The sequence below is a fragment of the Agelaius tricolor genome, unplaced genomic scaffold (genome assembly GCF_023055355.1).
Source record: "Agelaius tricolor isolate 1412-34295 unplaced genomic scaffold, bAgeTri1.0.p SCAF_24, whole genome shotgun sequence".
Taxonomy (NCBI): Eukaryota; Metazoa; Chordata; class Aves; order Passeriformes; family Icteridae; genus Agelaius; species Agelaius tricolor.
Window position 1 is genome coordinate 9,621,925 of NW_027269284.1, and position 11,865 is coordinate 9,633,789.

Genomic DNA, 11,865 nt, shown 5'->3' on the forward strand with positions numbered 1-11,865 from the left:
AGTTGTGAGCTATTAATCCATGTCTCTCCATGGATAGAGACTGATTGTTCAACATCTAATTTTTGTTACTAGAAAGTAACAATGAGTTAGTAAGATCTACATACAAAAATTCACACAACAGCTAGCAGAATTCCTTGCAAGACCCTCAATGGAAATCGAGTAAGAGAGATCCCTTGAGAGTTTTCAATTAGACAAACCATATCAGGGTCAGGAAATCCCCTAGGCTGAAAATAGTGTATGGCTGAGGGAGAATTTAGGGGAGGTATCATTCCCCCTGTTCTGTTTTTGTCCCTAACTGCTCCTTTAGAGATGATGCTGCAGACAAGTGCAGGGTTTGTCAAAGCCTTTGTCTGAACCAGTACAACTGCTCTTATAAAACATTTATGTTTACCATCATACAAGAACAACACTTCAAAAAACAGTTGCTGGAGGAGTGCAACAAGCTGATCCACTCACAGGGCCACACATTATTAACACACAGGACTTTGTTTAAAGATGTCAAAACATCAATCCTGTCAGGGAGCAAAAACCAAAAACAGCTATGGGAAACAGCTCTTAAGGGACGGCAGAATCAGCAGGTGAGACACTTGCACTAGGGGGTCAGTTGCATATCAAAGACCCCAAATTCTTGTCATCTGTGTATTCTTTACTTCTGCAAAACAAATATGTATGTAAGCTTGAAAATGTAAAACGTTTAAGCTAAGAAAAAAAGGCAAGACAGAAAGGAGAAAAGCATGACCTAAGAACAAAGCCTGTAGACACTATGTACACCCCAAAACTTCTTCATTTCATAGAATTGCAAGGTTTGAATGTGCCTTCATAAACAAGACTCTTTTGGAAAGGTCCTCATTACAGCGAGCTTGTAAAGAATCATCTCTGCAGACTGGAGACTAATGAAGTGGTCCTTCAGTATATATAATATGACTTAAAAAGAATCTTTAATAAGCCTAATAGTTGGCAAGTTTTGCAGATCATGGTTCAGTGGGAGTCTTGATAATTTGGGAATTTTATCTTCAAGATGGAAGTATTTTTATTTCATAGCATCACTCAGGAAACTGCTTCAGGAGGTCAACTCAATATTAAAGCTGCATTAAAAAAACCCAAAAGCAAGCATGTCATTATGCAGCACATAGATACCACTTCAATAAACAGAATGGAGCTCAGAGCATTTCTGACAAAATAAAACATGACAAAACAATCTCTGGTACCACAGATTATGCAATTGCACCAGATAAGTTTAAGTACAGCACATCTGTAACCTGCAACCACCTCAACCCAAAGATTTCTATCTCCAAAAGTTTTGCTATTTAAGAAAGACTTGAAACTGTTAAAAATATGTCCATTGATCAGATTTAAGAAATGGGAAGATATCTGTAAATTGCCTGAATCTAGAGAAGTGAAATGCTGCCTCACTATTATCAAATACTTGGCTGCCATTAACAATGGCAACAATTATATTATTTAAGAATTTGTCCAAAAGGTTATCCAGCTACCAATAGAGTACTAATAATTCCATTCTATCCTTAAAAAACAACAAACAGAAACTGACATCAGAATTTTTTTTCCTATTTAGTTTGTTAGTGTCTACACTGGTGTTTGAACCAAATTTTACTTTGTTTAAACATGACTACTTTTTTTTTAAATCTTAGCTGAAAAAGAAAAAATGTACACATATAGCATAACTTAGATGTGTGATAACTTTTTAGAACTTTAAAAATACAAATCAGCATCTAATGACAAAGAATTTTGGTAAATGTTTTTCACATTAAAAATTAATTAAAACAATGTCACACAAAGACTTAAAGGAATTACTACTGCTGCCAGCACAAGAACCAGTTTGCAAAAACCAGAAGTGATCATTTTTATAGCAGTAGTTACTAACTTCCAAGAGAACAACAGCAGCAGCATTTTGACAGAGATACCTCTGTGGATGACTTGAAGGTGAGTCAGTTTAACAGGAACTGCACCACCGCTGCACATTGCCACCAAGAGAGGACAAGACATTCCACTGTTTCTCTCATCCTCCCCTCCATGTTCCCACCCTCCTGTCCTTGTACTTTACACATCCACTGTGTGGCTGCAGAGATGAACTGTATCAATTTTTTGTTCCAAAGGGAAAGATTTCATTTTTGGTAACCCAGTCTTAAAAAAATACAAATCAGTGATCAACTTGCTCTCTTGCCACAGAATTTCTACATGTGGCATAAGAGAGGAAGTGGGGTTGCCCCTTTCAGCAGCAACCCACTATTAGATCCACTTAAGAATAACAAGAAAACATTAGGAAGGCAGAATGCAGAAGCTACATTTTAGCTAATTCAAATCCAAGTCTTTCAGACAATAATTATTCTAAGGAACGTGAGTGTGCAAGCCAATTCAGGTATTTCAATAGGATGATATTTACTTCCAATATTTTTACAGAAATTCACTAGACACCCATGTAACCACACCCTATACTCGTAACATCCAGGAGACTCAGTCTCAAACAGCAGCCTGGTGATAACAAAGAAATTACTGGTTCCTTCAGATTTGCTGGGAGCGAGGTAGGTGTTGCTCTGTAACTAAATGAGAACAGGATGGATCACCCAAGTGTGGAGAACCCAAGAGAATGTGTGGTAGTGCAGACCTCAAACACTGAGGCAGTGCCTCACCTCACACTTTACCCTCCAACCACCACAGTCATTTCTGTACCACTAACATCAGTTTTCAGACCTTTCTGCTATATTTCTTTTACCACTGAAGATAGTGGTATGATTTAAGTTTTTCAGTTTGAACTTTCAGATCTTAGCAGTGTACCAAGGCAATGCCAGAGACACGCATTTTGTTCTCTCTTGTTTAGCTCAGTTTATTACACAGGGATTGCCTGCCACTGGACCTGAGAGATCCTGGGGAGAAATACTTTTCTAGATGCAACTTCAAGAAGGAGACCGCTACAGTCTTTTCTGTTCAGTCCCATGAGAATCTTCACATGAACACTATTTATCAAAAGCAGTACCTTTTACTATGTACACATCACTGATTACCATCATCATACTTCAATAACACTTCCTCAGATTTACGGAAACATTAATGGAGTTAACAGACAACAAAACCAAATAGAACTGTGATCACATAGATGCACATATTTTGAGTTCACCAAGAAATTTATCTTCAGGATTTTTTGGCAGGTAAACTTTGTAAGCTTTCTACTACTTGTGTCTCACTATATTTACTAGCCTTATTTATCACCTAGAATTTATGCAGGACTTCAAAACACAATACAGGATGCAGTCAAGTAATGGAAAGACTAAGATATATGCTCTTGACAATTTGATAATTTTCTTTCCTGCCCTCCTGATGTCCTTTATTTACTTAACTTTTAGAGCAGTTCAAACTATCTGCTACCAACAGGTACTTGCCTGTATTTGAACACCATTCCCAAGTGGGATGGTAGTTCTTGGAGGCCCATGCACTAAGTTACATGTGTGTGCATTAAAACAGATGAGACCCCAGTTTTGAACACCTCAGTGAGAGACACAGGCACCCACCAACATACCCCAAAATGTGCTGCAGACTCCTCCAAGGCACAGGCAGCCACCAGGTGGAATCACCCTCCAGGCCACCAGTGCGACCACCCTGATAAAATATTCTGTGCTCTTCATATCAGTGGAATCCAATGGCCACTCTTGTAGTGCAACCATACAAGATTTATTTCAATTAATATACAATTTACTCTCAGGCACACACTGCATCTTTCATTCAGGCAAGGAAAAGGAGAATGAATTATGAATACCAAAGATCCAACCACCAGTGTTCATTTAAAGGCTATGATATTTGTCCTGCTTTTATACTTGCAAGGTTAATAATCTATATGTATATAAACAGCTAACTCATTAAAGACCACACTGTATATTTTACTCTGGTTTATTAATTTCTTTAATTTGTATGAAAGTATTTTCTGAATACTTACTATTGATGTTTTCTATACTTGGTCTGCAGCTCAGGGAGTTAATTACTATCTTGCTGAAAAGCTTTAAATAGCTTCATAAAGCGTTTAAGAACAAATATAACTTCACCTAACTATACAGCCTTTTCAGCAGTTATTTTAATAAAAAGAAGTTTCTCTAAATTCAGTTGAAAGTCATATATAGACAATGTTTTCATTAATAAGAGTGTAAAAACTTACAGGATGTGTCAGCCACAGGAGGCTCAGTAAACACAAAGAGTTCTGACAAGTTGAATTTGCAAGCTCTACAACTTAACCAGCAGAAGATACTGAATTTACAGCACATAAAATATGTGGCCTACAAAGAAAATAGTTTCAAATACTTTTCCCCTGCCCCTCTACCACCTCTGATTTTTATTCCAAAATATTAGTAAATGAACTTCCATTTATGAAATTGAGATCCGAAGTAGGATACTTTGCAATTTTGAAGAGAACAGCAAGTCAACATGAAATAATTTATATTTTAGCATTTGAATGAATTTGCATAGGCATTTATTGTTCAGTTTATGTTGTAAGGCTGCCAGGCTTTTTCCACAAAAACAGTGATGATATTTGTTATCATATCTCCACTTTTATGATTAGGTATGTTGTTTAAAAACACTACTTATTAAAAAAAGTTTACTAACTGAATAAGCAGGACAATTTAATATTGCTCTTAAAATAATACATTTGCTGCTTGATACTTCAAATGACAGATGAAAAGGTCATTTTACTAAAGTGCAACCAGAAAACCTCTTACAAAAACAGCAGGTCAGCATTGCATTAATTCTCTTCAAGGAAGTTACTGTACTGTTAACCAAGGCATTTCTTTCACAATTCAAGAACAAAGTTACTAAAAACTGGAACTCTGAGGTTTCTCTGAAGTCAGTAAGATATTCAGTTCAGAGAGACTGGTGAAAAAATCATCTACATACGATAAACTAATATCTGAACTTACAGAGGCGTTTTAACTTTTGTGTCACCTCACACAAGTCAACATGACTTCCATCTAAACTGCTATAAAAACATCAATAAAACAAAAAATTACTAAAGGTGATTCAGTTTCACTGTCAAATGCAAGACTTGAATATGCAGTGGATTGAACATCTACCTCAGAAAACAGAACCAGAAGAGGAATTCACTGAACAGTAGTCTTTAGCTAATTAGTACCAGTAATTAGCTCAAAGTCTTCAGAGAGCAGAATCAAATATCATGAAACAGTAAAAGCTTTTCCTGTACCTTAAAATGTAAAGATATGAACCCAACAAATAACTGGAAGCTGGCTCCATTTCTTTCAGGACATTCCAGTGTCCTAAATACAATGCAATGTTTTAATGTGTGTTTGCACATCCACTCAGCCAGTCTTCAATTTTGGTTCAAGTTCACAATAACACATTACAGTGTCACAAGGATCTTGTGAGAATTAATTACTCATCCAGTGGCAGCAATAGGCATTACTGATTTCTTCATTAGTGATTCTTCAAGCAGACCTTTTCCTTTAGGCTAATAAAACACAGTTTTCTTTAAAAGTACATATGACACATGGCAAATAACTTCTTTAATCAATCTGTGTATGTTTTAGCATGTTTTCCCATTTTACTGTTGATGATTATTATCTCAATCCAAGCCCTGACTATGCTAACACTACCTGGAATAACCCTGCAGATGATACAGATCTTGCAACCCCGCTCTGCTGCTCTGATGTTAAAGCTGTACCATCTTATGTCAGGTTGCTTTATTTTTCCTGGCCTTCAGCCACCCCCAGTCTCTTACTCCCTTATCTGTCTCTCTCTACTTTCTTCCACAGTCCATATATGCAAAATCTCATTGGCAAGACAATCTTGTCTCCCTTCAGCATTCTACAACCAAACCATAAAAACAAACTCACAAAATTTAACAACCTACAAAAGGGATAACAGCTACTCCTTCCCATACAGCACCTTAAACACAAGCACATGAAAATGAAATTTCACTTGAATTCACTCAGTGGTACAGCTGATAGAAAACTTCAGGCAGGTCTCTTTTCTCAATCCCAGCCAAGCACTCTATCCAGCAGACCTTGTTCCTTTGGTAAATTTAATAATAACTAGAGAAAGATTTTTAAAAGCTGTAAAAACTCCACAAAATTATTCAGATTTCGTCCCTGTTACAATTTATTTTTATTTATTAACAAACCTTTTCTCACAGAGTATAAATTTTCACATGCAATCCTTTCTAGAATAAGGCCTAGAAAGTTACAGACACAATTAACATTAGCATGGACTGCATATTTGAAATTTCTTCCTCAATACAGCAAAATCCAGAAATTTAAACATTCCCCAAATTTTAGTAAAAATGAAAATCACTACAGCAAACCTGAGCACAGACTTAGAAGGACAGAATTAAACTTACATGTAATATCAGAACTGAAAAAATAATTTAAATACATAATTTATATTTCCACGCTAATATAATTAAAACATCACATGTAATATCACAAGAATGAAATGAAAAATTAATTTAAATACTTCACTATTTAAATATCCACACTACTGCCTCAGAAATAAATCTCTTGGAAAGACACATTCCATATGCTCTCTTTGGTATCAAAGTTTTGAACAGAATTTAGATGCAGGAACAAAACAACAATGTATAGTATTATGCAGGTAGATCCAAACATCCTGCATATGAAATTATATAGGAATAAAATACTCAGTAGCTTCCAATAAAGCTACAGAAACAGCTGCTAGTAAGATGTCTGTGAAAGAATCATCTTTGTACTGAATGTTTAAGCTACTCAACCCTTTCCCCCACCCCCAACCACTTCTGTGGGCCAATAGAATACACATTATATCTCTTAACATCCAAAGAAATGTACCCAACCAACTTTCAGGAAAGTAGAGCAAGATGCTTTTTAGTAAAAATATTATAACTAGCCCATCTAGATCTTTTTCTACTAAAACATTCTTAGTCTTGCAATTATATGGTACTTCTGACTATAAAAATCTGGTAAATTATTTCCAAATTAACAAAAAACCATAATTTTCCTTCCAATCAGACAATTTTCCTTTTGTCTGTGCATTGAAACGTAACCAATACTCATTTTAATTTTTTTTCTTTTGTATTATCTAATTGGCTTTAGTTGGAAAAAATTCTTGGGGCAGGACTACAGGGATGGACAACACAACTCATTTCTGCAATTCCATTTGAAAATTATCCAAACAGCTTGTCACTTTTCTTGGACAAAAATGAAGGATACAAATGTCTGTTCCACAAGATAGAAGAATATCTTAAAAACAGACTATCCCAATAAACAGAACATATTAAATAGCTTCTACAAGATCATTTGTATTCCAAACTCCATTAGCAATGCAGATAATGGGAATATTTCCTGCTAACTCTCCAACTCTCACAGGAATTCTAAGTCTTACTACCTTCACCACATTCTGCTTTACCAGACATTGCTGCCTATCCTATTATAATGCTAAATTGTTACTTTCAGTTATTAGCTATTGCTTAAAGAAGCAGCAAACAGACACGATTTTGCTAGGATTCCAGCTAAGAATATAAAGTGTCTATTCTGACTCTACAACACTATGCCTAAAACCTAGTAAAATCCTTCAAGAAAATTCATCTGTGCACAGGTGAATTTAAAGGTTGCTTTATTCCCCCTATTTGCCTAGAAACAAGATGCTCAAGATGGACAAATAATGAAGTTTTGAACAGTATCTAAATCTTCCTCTGACCCTATTCCTGCTAGAATGCACAGCAAATGAGCAAAGGAAAATGCTGACATCATTTTACCCCTATGGAATTGCTCTTACGTGGAAGAATAACAAATAGCAACATCAAAAGCAGTGGGGAATGCTGAAATATGCCTATGAAACAGGCATAATAAGGTAAGAGAAGTTCAGGGCCTCCATTTTTTCTTCTTGAGTCACATATGGATCTCTTTGACCCTTACTTTCCTTCCAATTGCACTGCTCATGAGCAGAAAAGCTGGAGGGTCATATACCCAACCCAAATTTACAAAATTTGTGGACTCAAAGGGTCTGAATCCCAATGGTGCCCCAAACAGACAGATAAAGTTCTGTCACTGTACACGTGTTAATATCTGTCAAGCAGAACATGAGGCAATGGTGGGGATATGCACTGCTGAGGCTTTTAATGGCCTGTCTCAGGACTACCCCTATAACTGTCAAGTCTTTGAAAATAAATAACATTATGAACAGATAACATGCTACTCATTTTATTCAAGTCACTTACATCCCCTCTTATATCTCAATGGTGAAGAGAGAAGATTTTGATACCTATATGATATGCTTTATTGACTAGAAGAGAATGATTGTACACTACCATTTTAGCATATCCATACTAACAAGAAACAGCAGATGGAGGATTAGTACAAAATAAAATCTGTACAGTTACATGTCAAGTAACAGTCAAGTTCCATGTCATTTACTTTTGTAAGGCATATTTTTGCCTTAAATAATAAAGGAAAACGTCAATTACAGGATACCATGGATTGTGCGGAGTTTGCAATACCTAGGGTTTAAGCACTGCAGTGAAATACTTTGCTTTACACAATTATCTACTGAATCATCATGAGTTCACTTTTGACAGTTAAGAAACCAAAGTCAATCGGCAATTCCTACTTCATTCCAGGAATACAGAAGAAATAGACAGTGCACAATAGAAACCATAAACATTTCAAAGGGTTTGAATGAAGAAAAGCAACTACACGTACCACAGAGGCCTCTGATCCCAAGCTTATAAATTACAGCCCAAATCACTTATACACAGAAAACATCAGGCTACAGGAATGCATTTTATTTGAAAGGAAGGACAAGCAAATCGTACTATTTTCACCCTTCAGATCAGTATCAGGTACTGCAATGAGTAATTAAAACAAAGACAAGACAGAAAAAAAAAAGCACCGCACTTTGGCTTTCTTCAACTTTCATAACACGATTCAATACGTGTACACTTTTAATCGAGACGACACGACGAGAGGATGGAAACGAGTTTGCCGGAGCGAAGTGTCAGTTTGTGTCACTTCTGCATTCAGCTGTAACCTTCGCCAAACCTTGTCCCCCACCCCGCCCATCGCCCGCGAGAGGCCGCGGCCGGCGGTCCCGCCCCAGCGGCGCCCGTCTCCCAGCGCCCATAGGCTGCGGCTCCCGTCAGTCTGCCATCAGCCCAGCTCCGCCTCCTCCAGCAGCAGCAGCCCTAGCCCTCCTATCCGCCTTTTGCCTTCAATAGGCCCTAAAGGACAATGCTGCTGGAAGGGGAAAAAAAAAAAGAAAAAAAAGAAAAAAAAAAAGAAGAGGGGAGCGAGCCCCGCCAGAGCGGCCCTCGGGGCAGCGCTGTGAGGCCGCGGCTCAGCCGGGGAGGTTTCCATCGGCCCCAGCCCGTCCCCAGCTCCCCCTCCCCGGTGCGCGGCCGCCGCTGCGCTCTGAACGCCCGCTCAGGATGAAAGGTCACGGCGTGAGCACCAGCCGGGCCCGGCAGCGCTACAACCCCGTCACCTCAACCTCGGGGTCAGGCGGGGCAGGCGAGGCGCTGCCCGGATCGGGATCTCCCTACTCCGACCCCGAACCGCCGCATCCTCCGCTTTGCCGTCTGCTGGCGCCGGATGACACCGGCGCGGGCCGGCACCCGCGGCGGGTGCGTTCTGGGTGCCGCCTTTCCTTCCCTCCTTCTCCTCCCCTGCTCCCTGGCGTGAACCAGCCCGAGGACACCGAGCCGCTGCTCCCGCTCCAGGCTGGCGCCTTCCTCCCGGCCGCGGCACAAGCCGCTCACCTGGCGCCGGGTCCCGCCGGGATGGAAAAGCGCGGAGCCGGCGGCAGCCAGGGAGGGCTCAGCTCCCCTCCCGGGCAGCGCTCTGACCGGGGCACCCCGGCCGGGCCCCCCGCCCCGCCCCCGAGCCCTGCCCGCCGCCGGCCGGCAGCCGCCCCCCGCCCGGCCCCCGGCGCTCCTGTCACCCCCTCCCCGGCCCCTTCCTCCCGCGCCCCCCGGCACGCTCCCGCCGCGCTGCGCCAGGCGCAACCCAAGAGCGGGACGCGCCGTCCCGGGAACCCGTCCTCCCGGCGGGACCAGGCCCGGCCCCGCAACTCCTCCTCTTCCCGGGCTGTTAGCGGAGCGGGCAGGGATGCGCGGGCCTTCCCGGCCGGGCCCCGAGCCGCCGGCCCGGCGCTCCTGGGGGTCCAGCCCGCCTGTCCCAACGCAGCGGTGGGAAGGAAGCGGGGGAGGGGAAGGGCGCCCGCCGCCGCCTCCCGGCTCCGTCCTCCCGTTCCACGGGCAGGGCGGCTGCCACTCTCCCTCCCTCCCTTCAGCCCTGCCCCTCCCTCTGCTCCCCGGGCCCGCGGCGGGCATTTACCTGCCGTGGTGGCGCAGAGCGGGGCCCTGGGGCCTCTGGCAGCCGGAGGAGGCAGCGGACTCCGTCCCGCTGCTGCCGTCCCCGAGTGAGGCGGGCGGGACGGAGCCGGGACCTGCCCCGGGAGGCGTTACGTAAACCGGCGGCGGCGGCGGTTCCAGCGCCACGGGGAGGGAAGGAGGGAGGGAGGGGGCCGGGCCGGCCGCTCCGTCACCCGGCAACGGGACTCAGCGCCCCGGCGGACCGCGCCGCCGGCTCCGCCCCGTATCCCTCCGCCCAGAGGGCGGCCCGGATCCCTGATCCCGATCCGTGGGGCTGCGCCGGGCGGGAGGGAAGGGGCTAGCGACCATCGCGCCGGTGGGCGGGAGATGACGGGACCGGTCCGCTCTGCTCTGTCCCGTACTCATCCCTGTCCCTATCTCTGTCGGCCGCAGGGCCCGGGCACCGGCGAGCCGCCTTCATGTCGGGGCCGCGGCGCAGGAAGGGCGGGGGGAGGAGGGGAAGTGTCCTTTGCCCTGGTTGTACAGCCTCCCGCCCGCCGGAGAGCGCCGCGCTGCCCGCCGGCCGCCCCGTGAGGGAAGCGGCGGGCGAGGCGCTCGGGAGGTACCGGGCGGGCGGCGGCAGCGGCGCCGGGCCGCGGGGCCACCGCTGAGGCGGGAGAGGCGGCGGCCGGAAGCTCCCGCGCCTCTCCGGAGGGCTGTGCCGCCGGGAGGGGAACACCCAGGCAGGGCCGGCGTAGGAATGCGAGGGAGGGAGCGGGGGATAATGATGGAGCGTAGCGGTGTTTGTCATGTGAGGTCCTTTTGAAATCCTGAACGACTCCGAGAGCGAGGTTAGCAAATAAAAGTTTATTTTACTGCGCAATGAAAGCCCGTCTGGAAGGGAAGTCGTCTGTTCGGGGATTGTTGCCATTGAAAGTCGGGTTTAGTAGGTGAGCTCCTCGGGAGCCGCGGGGATTTTGTTCCAATTGATTAAATGCCAGTTTAATCACAACTGTTTACACAACCGTGGAGTAATGAAAGGGTAACATTTTTAGCATAGTAGATGGATGAAAATGGGCCACTGTAAGGCTGAAAATATGACAAGACACACCAAAGTACTCATTAAGCTTCTTAATTGGGAAAATAATGATGCCCTTTTCAGGTGTACACTACCACCCCACATTTCTCAAATACATGAACACATACGGGCCTAAGGAAAGTCAATATTATGTAAGACGTCAAAATAAGTCTTCTGTCTGTGTAATCCTGAGGTTTTCTTCCTTTTGTTCGCTGCTCAACGTGTGGCTCCTAGAGTTCCAAAATGCAGTATGTCATCCATGTTGGCTCACACTGCTCCTTTTGTGCACAGCATCTTCAGTCAATGGAACCATGATTGCCTTTGAAAACATGATCCCCCAGTACCGGATGTGGTCCCACTTAGGCCTTTCAACAAGTTAAGTCTGTATATAAAAAATACATCTCATAAGAAGCATGAATGCAAACACTGCCTCCCAGCCTATATACTCATTTCCTGATACAGAGCAACATTATTCTTATTTTTGTTTTAG

The 11,865-nt window shown here is 43.3% G+C and overlaps 1 protein-coding gene across 9 annotated transcripts in view; it reads right to left on the reverse strand.

The window, feature by feature from the left end:
- The window catches only part of KIAA0232 (KIAA0232 ortholog), a 64,514-nt gene extending 54,063 nt beyond the window's left edge, over nt 1-10,451 (reverse strand). For 6 of the 9 annotated variants that reach the window (XM_071447201.1, XM_071447194.1, XM_071447203.1 and 3 more), the window contains exon 1: nt 10,320-10,451. The gene's annotated coding sequence lies outside the window, so the exon portion shown is untranslated. The remainder of the gene's footprint in view (nt 1-10,319) is intronic. The other 3 variants (XM_071447199.1, XM_071447197.1, XM_071447192.1) reach the window with 3 other exon arrangements.
- Between the last annotated feature and the right edge of the window lie 1,414 nt (nt 10,452-11,865).